Consider the following 11,615-nt stretch of genomic DNA (forward strand, 5'->3'; position numbering starts at 1 on the left):
TAAATAGAGGGGTGGGGTTGTGTGGGAGGATGGAGCCAGCCATTTGAGCTTTTGAGTGCTAGGTTTTAGAGGAGAGGAAAGGACAACTTAGCCTTTGTAATACGTGAGAGCTTTTTGTGAGGAAACCATTTTGTAATTCTATAGAAAATAGGGTTGTCCTCTTAACGAATTGAAGTGTTAGTTCCCCCATGTTCTTGGATTCAAATCCTTGTAGTTTCCTTCTCTTGGCTCCCTTGCTTTGTTGCGAATTTTTCCTTTTTCAGTTGTGTTTTCGTTTTAGTTGTTGTGCTGAAATTTTTCCACCTTGAGAAGTTGTTATTCTTGTTGCTAGAGGTATAAAATTCACATACAAACACAAGTGGGTCTTGAATTTCCTTGCTTCTAAATCATCAACTCGGAGAACTTCTTCCAATGATCTTTTCTTTGGAGCAAAGATTTCTTTCTTCAAGTTGTTATCTTTCTGTGGCGATAACTCATGGGATATGTGCTAAAGGAACCTAGAGTTCATTTACACCCATGAGAGCCATGCTTGGAGCCTTTCATAGCAACTAGTTTCTCTCTGGTTTTTGCTTTCGCTTAGTTTTGAGGTGCGTTAGGTGACGAAAATAAGAGAAGGCCATCAAAGAAATTTGTAGGTCACCTATTCACATCCCTCTAGTTGTCATTTTTGGTCCTACAATTAGTATCAGAGCTGGTTTGATCACTTGCTTACCTTTGCTAGCTTTGTGATCTGTATGCAACAATGGAAAGACATGGTAACATCCCTCTCTTTGAAGGTCATGATTTTTTATACTGGAAGGTGCGTATGGAGGCTTATATCTTAAGCTAAGGAAATGCAATATGGGAGATTGTTGACTCTAACTATGAGAATCCTATCGCTCGCACTTCTTAGCCCTAGATTGAACAAATATGAGTCCAATAACAAGGCAAGAAATATAGTCTGAGTTGTAATGTGTCTGACAGAGTGCAACACCTCCGTACCACTCGTGAGATTTGGTCCACTCTTAGTGTCTTTCATAAGGGCACTAACAAAATCAAGGCTCAGCGCCAAAGCATGTATAACCAAGGATATTAGATGTTCGTGTAAGGCCCCAGAGAGTCTTTGGATGCCATGTTTGCTTGATTTGATGGGATTGTTAGCAATCTTAGATCAACTGGAGCTTTGCACTAGTTTCACTATGAGAGGGGGATCAAGCTTCTCTATACTCTTGATCGTAGTATATGGGAAGTGAAGATCTCGAGCATTGAAGAGTTATCCAGTTATGACACGTTGACTTGTGATGAACTCTTCAGTAAGCTCAAATCCATCAAGATAGCCAAGGCAACTTGAATAGGCCTAAGAAACTCCCTGCCTCAGAACATGATGTTGGTTTCAGGATCTAGTGGTGGTAGTCCTACTGGAGTTGGCTTTTATTGTGCTAACCCTTCAACAAGTGGCTTTGCTTTGTCTTCCTTGGTTTCAATCACAGAGGAGCAGGTGGACACACTTGATGATGAAGATGTTGCTTTGATCATGAAGAAGTTCACCCTCTTCTACAATAATAGAAGAGACCAAAGTAGAGGTGGCTCTCGAGCTTGTTATGAGTGTGGTGATACCACTCATTTCAAGGTGGATTGCCCAAAGCTCAAGAAGAAGGGAGATCGTGACCACGACCACGATAAGCATAAGAAGAACAAGAAGCCCTTCTTCAAGAACCGCAACAAGATGTCCAAGAAGGCGGCCAAGGTGACATCTCGAGCTTTTGTGGCGACGCTCAGCAATGTCAACACTTCCTCAAGCGAGGACGAGAGCTCGGAGGAGGAGGAGCAACCCATGAAGAGCAAGAGGAAGAACAAAGACTTCACTAATGTCTACTTCATGGTCGACGACAATGATAGCGATCCTGAGTTTGACCCCTATGAGGTATCACCTACGTATGACAAGTTTTTTGTTTAGGTTGATACCTTGAATGATGCCCTAGTTAGCCAGGATTGGTTTCTTAAGAAAGTTGTTCATGGGTTGAAGGAGCTCAAGTCTAGATATGCGTGTGTAACAACTGGGTTTGCCTTATTTAAGTCTAGGGCCAAAGATGAGAAATGTGATAGTTGCCAAGTTGTCATGAGTGAGCATGGCAAGCTTCAGACTTTGCATACTCAACTCGCCAGTTGGCTTAAGACTACTGAGAAGAAGCTCCTTGAGGAAGAGTCTAGACATACTCTCTTAGGCACTTGCAAGAATTGCCCTTTGCTCACAAATAATGATGAGATGAAAGTTAAGTGCATAAAAGAACTAGGCTTGATTCGAGGATTGACCATACTCAAGTTTGAGAAGAACCTTTTTTGTCCTGCTTGTCGGAATGGCAAGATGGTTGCCACCTCTCACCCACCAGTTAATCTGGTGATGACTGAACAACCATGAGAACTTCTCCATATGGACATTGCTAGTCCTTCCTGGGTTCGTTCGGCGGGTGGGAAGTGATATGTACTTGTCATTATTGACGACTTTTCTTGCTACTCTTGGGTGTTCTTTCTTGTGAGCACGGATGAAGTGTTCACACACTATCAAAGCTTAGCTTTTAGATTGTTCAAGGAACTTCCTAGTGCATTGAAAGTAATTCACAGTGATAATGGCATCGAGTTTAAGAACAATCTCTTTAATGCTTTCTACCTTGAACATGGCATTGGGCATTAATTTTCTGCCTCACGCATTCCTCAGTAGAATGACATGATTGAAAGGAAGAATCACACTTTCGTGGAGATGGCTCGGATGATCCTCAATGAGCATGACTCTTAGAAAGTTTTGGAATGAGATGATTAGTACAACTTACTATATCCAATTGGATTTTCTTGTGCTCGATCTTGAATGTGACTTCTTATGAGCTGCATTTTGGGAGGAAGCCGAAGGTCTCATTTGAAAGTTTATTGATATCATTGCTTCATCTTAAAGTGTGGCAATCTTGACAAGGTTGAGTCACGTTCTTCTGATGGGATTTTCTTGGGTTATACGCCTCACGGTCATTCTTATAGGGTCCTTAATCCTGACACTAACACCATCATAAAATCCTATGATGTGACCTTTGATGAATCAACCCCTTTGCTAGCCCTATTATTGAGTGTGCAATTGATCAAAAAATGAGCAAAAGCATTTTTGTAGACACTAAGTCTCAATACAACTAGTGCACACTCCTTAGCAACACGGTAGTAAGCATCTTTCAAAACCATTTTAGGGCTCTACTCGGGTCCCACTCTATATATGTCTCCACGATCAGCATACAATTGCCTTAGCAATACAAGGAAAACCTACACCATGCTAAAGTCAAGCTAAAACATCGCACTCTAGTTTATAGGACAAAGCACAATATGATCCACCACTCAAATATATCATGAGCAAATAGTTATAAAGCATGGCATGGGGCCAATCCATCCGTCATTCAACTACTTGCTTTGAATATGGATAGTGGGTCGCAACACTAGCACTCGACAATCCTCACTTACCAGTGCAGAGTAGGCATTGTGGGGGCCCTCCACTCAACCCACCTGCACTGCCGAAACTACCTTACTCTATAGGTTCCCAAAACTTTTTGGGTCCTGTAGACCATAGGGACTACAGAACCTCTCAACCACAACACCACTCTAGCCTAGACCACTACAACACTTTGATGGTGTACCAAACACAAACACACTATGGTGTAAACACAACAGTGACAACATGTACGTAAAAGGAAGCAACAAGTGACTTCAAGAAATAGGCAACAACAACACTATCATACCACAAGCCATAAGTACACAAGAGAACTCCCATATCTCCAATGCTAGCTAACCATAGTAATATCATACATCCAACATGGCATAAAGGAAGACTGGAAAGTAACTTCAATAGCTTGCATCAACAATAATAACATACTATATTGGGATATCAAAGCAATAGGAACCACAACATACTGCATCAAACAACAAAGTCAGAAGAGAATTAGAAGGAACCCACACCTCACCATCAAGTGGTATGCAAACCTGTGCCATTCCTATAAGTGCAAGTGTGTCAAATTAAACTTTACTGTTCTTAGTACCTAAAGCCTAGGCTCTGATACCAACTGTAATACCCAGGGTCCCATAAAACCCTAGAATGCTACTTAACTACGCTACAAGCATGCTGAACTATATAAAAAAGTTTGAAATGTGAGGCAACGCGGAAGCAACATCAAATAGAGGTATATATTATGAAAGAACATCACCCTAACATTTAACAATATCCTAGTAAAAGAGAAAAACAAGAGCTTGATCACTCTAGGGCATTTTTAAGATGGTCAAGCAATGATACTAGCATCTATTACATTATTATTCCAACATTACATTGAATAGTGTAAGTGATGTTATGAACGTGTAAGACGTGCTGCTAAGCTCTTCTCTACAAACTAGCTTCAAGAAGACAACCTGGGGAGGGAAAATGCAAGGGTGAGATTAGAATCTCAGCAAGCGAACTATTTTAACAAGTTATTTAAACCATAATATTTAAAGTATCAATTTAAAACTTAAACATGTATAAAAGATATTGTATTATTCATCATGTTCATTTTAAAAAAGTTAAATAGTTACTTCTGAAAGAAGATCGATAAATACATGTTCATAGCAAACATATTTATAACATAAGCAAGATAAAAAAAAAAGTATCTATCCCATATGCTATGATCTCAACATCAATGATTGACTCCAACTTACAAGAGTTAAATAGGACTTATAAGGAAATATCATCATCCAAAATATTATGAATGAAGTTCAAGTCATATTAATAATAAATGACAGCTTTAAGAATAACTCACTCATAACCACATACCTTCTATAATTAGTAAGATTACTCACACGTTTGTATATCATTCATCACAACCAAAATGTATATGAAAGATTACTGCTACACAATATGATGCATATAGATACTATGCAATGTAAATCCACATAGGACTTCAATACCTTCATAAATCTACAAGTCATACCGCAATGAACATATCCATGGCAAAACACCGCTCTTATAATTACCTCCAATGCAACTTCGACTTATCCAACAATCGATTCCATATAGCAATGCATATGAATGCAATGACATGTCTTCTTTTACATCGCACTACGTGAAAAAAGTCATTAGTGATGGGTAATAACCGGCATTAGTGACGGGTCCCGTACCTGTCACTCTTATCGCGCCACTAATGATAGGTCATTAGTGACAAGTGATGACCCGTCACTAATGAGGTCATTAGTGATGGGTTATAACTGTAACCCATCACTAATGAGTCATTAGTGACGGGTCATAACCGTGACCCATCGCTATTGATTGAACATTAGTGATGGGTTGTAATCTTGACCCGTCACTAATGACCGATGAACATTTTTTGTATTTTTTAGAAACAAAAATAGTGAAAAACACCCAATCCATCCCATATGCCTCACAAGCCACGCTATTTTCACATTATTTTCAAGTTTGTGTTCCATGGGAATCGATCCCGTGACCTCCTCACGTGTGTAGCCACCTTACCACTTTTGCTATCACGCAGTTGTGATAGAAACCGGATATTTTATCCTTTTAACCTTCTTTGCCGAAGGTCATTAGTGACGCGTCATAACTATGACCTATCACTAATGACCAATTTTGCCAAATTTCGTCAAGAGTTATAATTTGATATGTGACCCGGAATGCATCGATAAACGGGCATAAACTTTGCATACGAACTCCGATTTTGATGATTTTTACTCTACGGACATCTAAAAAAAAGTTACATCCATTTCTCCCCATGTTTGTTGGTTTCGGTGATTTTTCCAGGCCAAAAATGGCCTGGAAGATTGAGTTCTTGTCCCTGAAAGTTTCTGCACTATTTTCGGAACACGCGTTTGTGTACATAGCCATCACCTCTTTCATCAAACTTAAGCAGAAGTGTACTATGGTTCCTATTCTAGTGCTTCTAAGGTGAGAAAAATAAGTGAAAAATAAAATAAAAATAAAAAATATTTGTGAATACCGTCATTAGTGACTAGAGTTGGTCATTAGTGACGGATTACAAGTTGCCCCATCACTAATGATTGGCATAGGACGATTCGTCCCTAATGAGTGGATCATTAGTAACGATTCAAGTTGTGACCCGTTACTATTGACTGGCTTAGGATGACCCATCACTGATGACCTTATCATTAGTGACGGGTCACAATTTGACCCGTCACTAATGACTGATCTAGGACGACCCGTCACTGATGACCTAGTCATTAGTGATGGGTCACAACTTGATCCATCACTATTATCATCAATGACGGGTCATGTTATGACCTGTTACTAATGACCATTCATTAATGACGGGTCTATATCTGGTCCTGACCAGAAGGGACATTACTGACGTGTCCTTGTTAGACCCATCACTAATAGGACATTAGTGACTCGTGTTAAGCAGCCGTCACTAATGTGGTGTCTCCTTTGCTAGTTTCTTACGTAGTGTCACACCCCTCCTCAGGCAACGTACGATGCTTACCAGTATGGTCGTGACCCTAAGATTACAACATAACTTCAAATGCATATAAAGTACAATGGCATGTCTTCTTTTACATTGCACCCCTCCTCGGGCAATATATGATGCGTACCAGTACGGTAATGACCCTAAGATCACAACTTCAAATGCATATGAAATGCAATGCAGTGCAATGCACATGATATACTTCAAATGCCAAAATATAAACCTCATAGTCCACGACCATGAACATACATCAACATAAAAGGGTTTTCTAGGTATCCACTTAAATTCACTCCTTCTTCATGTTAAATTGTAGATGACATGAACATAAACATACAACAATAATAAACTTACTTTGAAAGGGCAAAGCCTACCCCAATTTATATCCACATACAAGTTTAATTATATAGGGCACACAAAGATAACAACTATGTTTCTGCTAGCTTATTATTTAACATGCATAGGATTTCAAAATATTATATTCCAACTAGTTATAGACATATGAAACAGCCTTTCAAAAAGAATTAAATGCCTACCTACAAGTCAAAGCATGCCCTCTTCTATAAGCTTTTACATAACCAACATCATTATCATCAAGTAAACTAACCATTAGACATACAATGAGGTTGTGCTAGAAATGACTAAACCAACAAAGCATCATCACTATTGCATAAGACTCCATCAACTATAACCAAAAGATTAAGCCAAAGCCACAAATCTAGAGCAAGTAGGTATAATCTTCCAAATTAATGAGTATAATCATGTTGCTGCAGTATTGTAAGTGGAGGTAGCAAAAAGTAATAAGTTAAAGTTATGGAAACAACCGCCACGCTTACTTGCCTTTACGGAGGACGAAGCTAAACTATGCACGCTTTGGTGTAGTATCACCTGCACAACGCATCAGGAACACTTCACACGATACAACATATAAACAACAAGGAACATGGTCCTATGCCAAGCAACCCGATAAAAAGAGGCATATCGATAAACTGAAAATAAGTTCACAATTTTGTATCTTTTTTCCTACTTTACCAAACATAGCAAACCATAACATGTTTGAAAACTAGAGAATGAAATCTAGAACTTTCATGAAGACTTTTTTATTTTAATTCTGTCATTAAGGGCCTCTAATCTGTAGTGGAATACTGCTAACTAAAACTGCCCACAAAATCTGATAGAAACATTTAGATAAGCACCACCCTCAAAATATAGCTCCAACCAACCTAAAATTTTTCTAGAAGATAGATATCACCCTGCTCTACAAAAGTTTACAAAATTGGTTATTATGGATTTGTGCAGGAAAGTTCAATAATGTCATCTAATTCATCTCTGAACTTCTGCTCCAGAATATGACAGTAAAACTGGATAGCTAGATTCAATAGCCTATAACTGAAGTTCTACTCAATCAAAAAAAATCTAAAACTTTGTGAACATGTGGATCGCAATACAAGCTTAAACTTTGGTATAACTTTGATCTATAGAAAACATCATTATCATGGCCTAATCAAGCTATGAACATTCGACACTGAAATCTGTCAATAATAGATAGCAGAAAATTCAGAATAGTATAACCAGAGCTATATCCAACGAAAAATTGCATACTACAGACCTATGGAAAGCTTAAAGAATCTTCTACAACTTCCTAGTTATTCTGAAAAACAGGTTCAGCATCTAAGATGCCCAAAAACTGAATAGACCTGTTACTATCCAAAATCTCATTAGAATCTGACAGGCAAGTTCGAAAATTCATATCTACTAAACTACTTGGTCAAAAATTCTGAAATTTCATTGACAGCTAGGTTTCGCAATTATATACAACTTTATTCAATGCACCAAAAAATTAATTCGGCTCCTAACATAGGGGAAAACCATGCTGTACCCGAATTGCACAATCTGTCAGGAACCAACAACCCGAAAACGAGGCTAAACTCTTATCTTTCTCCTAGTCCTCTAATTCCGATGATTCATAGTCATAAAAAAACATCCAATTACAGGGAAAAAGATGGTTCTGCACCTCACCTAGGGTTTCCCATGAAATCATTGCAGCAGCACCCCTCTACCATCCTAGTCTCCTCTTTCCCCTTTCTTCTCTTGCTGCAGCAGGACATCAGGGTAGAGGGAGGTGGCCCAGGGGAGGGAGTAGGGACGGTCAGGTGAAAAAGAGGGAGGTGGGTGTGACATCTTGGGCTAGAGTGTACTATGCTGACTTGGGCCTTGGCCTAGGTTTGTTCGGCCCACTCTGTTTTTTTTTTGTTCTATCTGTTTTTATTTTTTTCTAATGCAACTAAAAAACAGGAAACTCGGGAAAAGAAACGAACACTAAAATGGAAAGGATTTTTGGGTGTTACAATATTGACTTGAGATACATAGATACCCAATACCAGCTTGCCGACATCTTTACCAAGCCTCTAGATGCAACAAAATTTGTCTATTTGAGGAGGGAGCTTGGAGTGTGCCATCCCTATGACATTGTGAGATGGAGTTGCAGCTATACATACTATTACTTTTGTTGTAGTTGCATTGCATCTTATCTTGTAAGATTATCATTTTAGTTGAGTTTTGACTTGTATGTCTTTAACATTTTTAGTTACTAGACTTAAATTTTGACTAAGTTGAGTAGTTATACAGAGCAATATTTTAAACTTAGGCTCCTCTTGACACCTTGACATGAATCATTTCAAGCGAGCTAGCTTTCCTAAAGATGAAACGTGGCAATTTTATGAATCATGTAGACTATAAAATGCTACATTATTGATCACCATGTTCATAATTGCTTTAGCTTAGTCAATGCTTGTGTTAAGGTTAGGTTGATGAATATCTTGTTCTAGGTTTCTTGGTTCAAGATAGTGGATTGGGGAACATTGCACTATATTTTCTGTCTTTATCAAATGTTTAGACATTACTTGTGTCGCAAAGAAACAACTTGACTTGATTTAAGTGAAAACTTGATAATTTGTGCAATTTGAATTTCTTTAAGCAATCAAGTTTCTTATGCTAAATACGATTCAATATGGTTGTCTTGATGCTTCATGTGGTTTGTCAAACAAGTAAATCCATAGTTGTTAAAGTCAACTTGAAGATAACATGAATCACAAAGAAATGTGCCTAAAGCTCAATTTTGTTTTACTCACTTGATCTAACTAAGTCTTGGTTTCATATATCAGTGTTTGCAAACCCTACTGTCATGAATACTTGCTTGCCTAGTTTGAGATTGAAGTTTGCTATTTCTTGATGCTTGTATTGCCTCGGCACGAGTGGATACTTATGTGGTGGTCACTTTTAAGATGATTCGACTACTTGAACTTTAATGCACCAAAAAATTCTTCAGGATTAGCTTGTAAAGCTTCATGCTCTTATGTCACTGTCTCTTTTTGAGTCTTTATACGATTGTGAGTTCCACATTCTACACTGCATAGTCCTTTGATGTTTCTAGTTTATGCAAATGCTTTGTGATATACTTGTGAAAGCTCATTAGGTTTGCATATTCATGCATTTCATTGTGTTTTTGGTTCTTGATGTTTGCATTACCAAAGGGGAAGAACTTATGCACTAAATCACAAAGCAGAAGAATCCTAAAATCTGTGCATTCATCAAGGGAGAGCTTTTGCATTTTGCTTATCTCTACCTCTCTTCGAGCTTTTGTGATCATTCTTATGCCAAGTGACATCTTTAGTTTTTTTCTTGAGTTTTTAGTCATTTCGATGAGCTTCTTTTGTTGAAAGTTTTCAAACTAAAATCTTTGTTCTTTGAGGATTGCCAATGCACTCATCAAGGGGCAATAGAAATATAACAAATAAAAGATATCTAAAATGTGACACAATGAATGATCCATAATCCATCATATTGTGCACCAGTGTGTCAAGTATTAAATTGTTGAAGTCTAGGTCAGGTTTTAATTATTAAATAGCATAAAAGATCAAAATTCATGCTCTAATTGGTTAACCAATCCTAACACATGTTTCAAGTTTACTATTTACCATGTTAACTCTTAACTACATCCTGGCTCTACTACCAACTGAAACACCCTGCCCCTAAAATCCGCTTATGACCGCATATGCATAGAACCTCTCTTACACTTTTGTCCTCGCTTAAAATAAAAAAATGCTTAAATGAAACTATAAGAGAGATGCTATTCATACATGTTCTTGCTCCACATGGGTGTTTGGCCGTAAGCGGATTTTGAGGGCAGGGTGTCAAAATACCCTAGAGGCAATCACTAATTCAGATTGGATTCATAAGTGGGCTTTACAGAAAATGATCTGTGAGCGATTAGAACCCTAATGGGCTTCCAACGAGGCATCCCATTAGCGGAGTCTATATAAGTAAAGGGTTGGGGGCTGTGGGCGAGACGATTTTCCACAACCTAGCTGCCACCTCCATGCAATCTCCCCATTAATCTCCAGCCGAGCACGCGGTGCTAGTACACTAGTGCACATCATTCCACCCTTGGGCGTGTTGATACCATAGAGGTGCTACTCTTGTTGCTACGGTGCCAATCGGTAACAAGAATGTAGGGAGGATACGTTTGGTTCATGATGAGATCAACTACTTCCTCTACATTGACACGCACGACATTGGACTGACCTTCTTCAACTCTTCTTTCACTGCACCACACGTCTAGTGGTAACGATTTATGATCCGCTACTTGCAAAGTTTTTTAATGAACACGGTAGAACTTTTGTTTGGGCTAGCGTCGTATAACTGTTTCCCAACATACATAAATGTGATGGTGTAGCATGCCAGTCCTCTAACAGATATAAATGTGACGAGTGGAAAATCATCTGAGATGAAGAATTCCAAGCCGTGTGAGTTGAACCTCTGTGGTGTAGTGATATATATTTTTTGATGTAACTGGAGGGTTTCCCTTACATGTTATATATTAATATAAGTACAAAAAAAATTGTACAGAGTAGAAGAAAAGAAAAAGCAAAAAAAACAAAAAAAAGGAAATTTGTCTGATAAGGATTCTAGTCAATTATCTATGCTTGGGTGATACTTGTCTTTTTCTAGATAACCATGGCAAACTCTTTCTTGAATTTCTCTTGGGAAGCTTCCAAAGAAAGCTGGATCTGGTTTAAAACCGTGTCGTTTCTAGTAGTCCATATACTCCAGCACACTACTATAATGATCTCCATATAGAAAAGCACATTC

The sequence above is a fragment of the Phragmites australis genome, chromosome 10 (genome assembly GCF_958298935.1).
Source record: "Phragmites australis chromosome 10, lpPhrAust1.1, whole genome shotgun sequence".
In the NCBI taxonomy this organism is placed as follows: Eukaryota; Viridiplantae; Streptophyta; class Magnoliopsida; order Poales; family Poaceae; genus Phragmites; species Phragmites australis.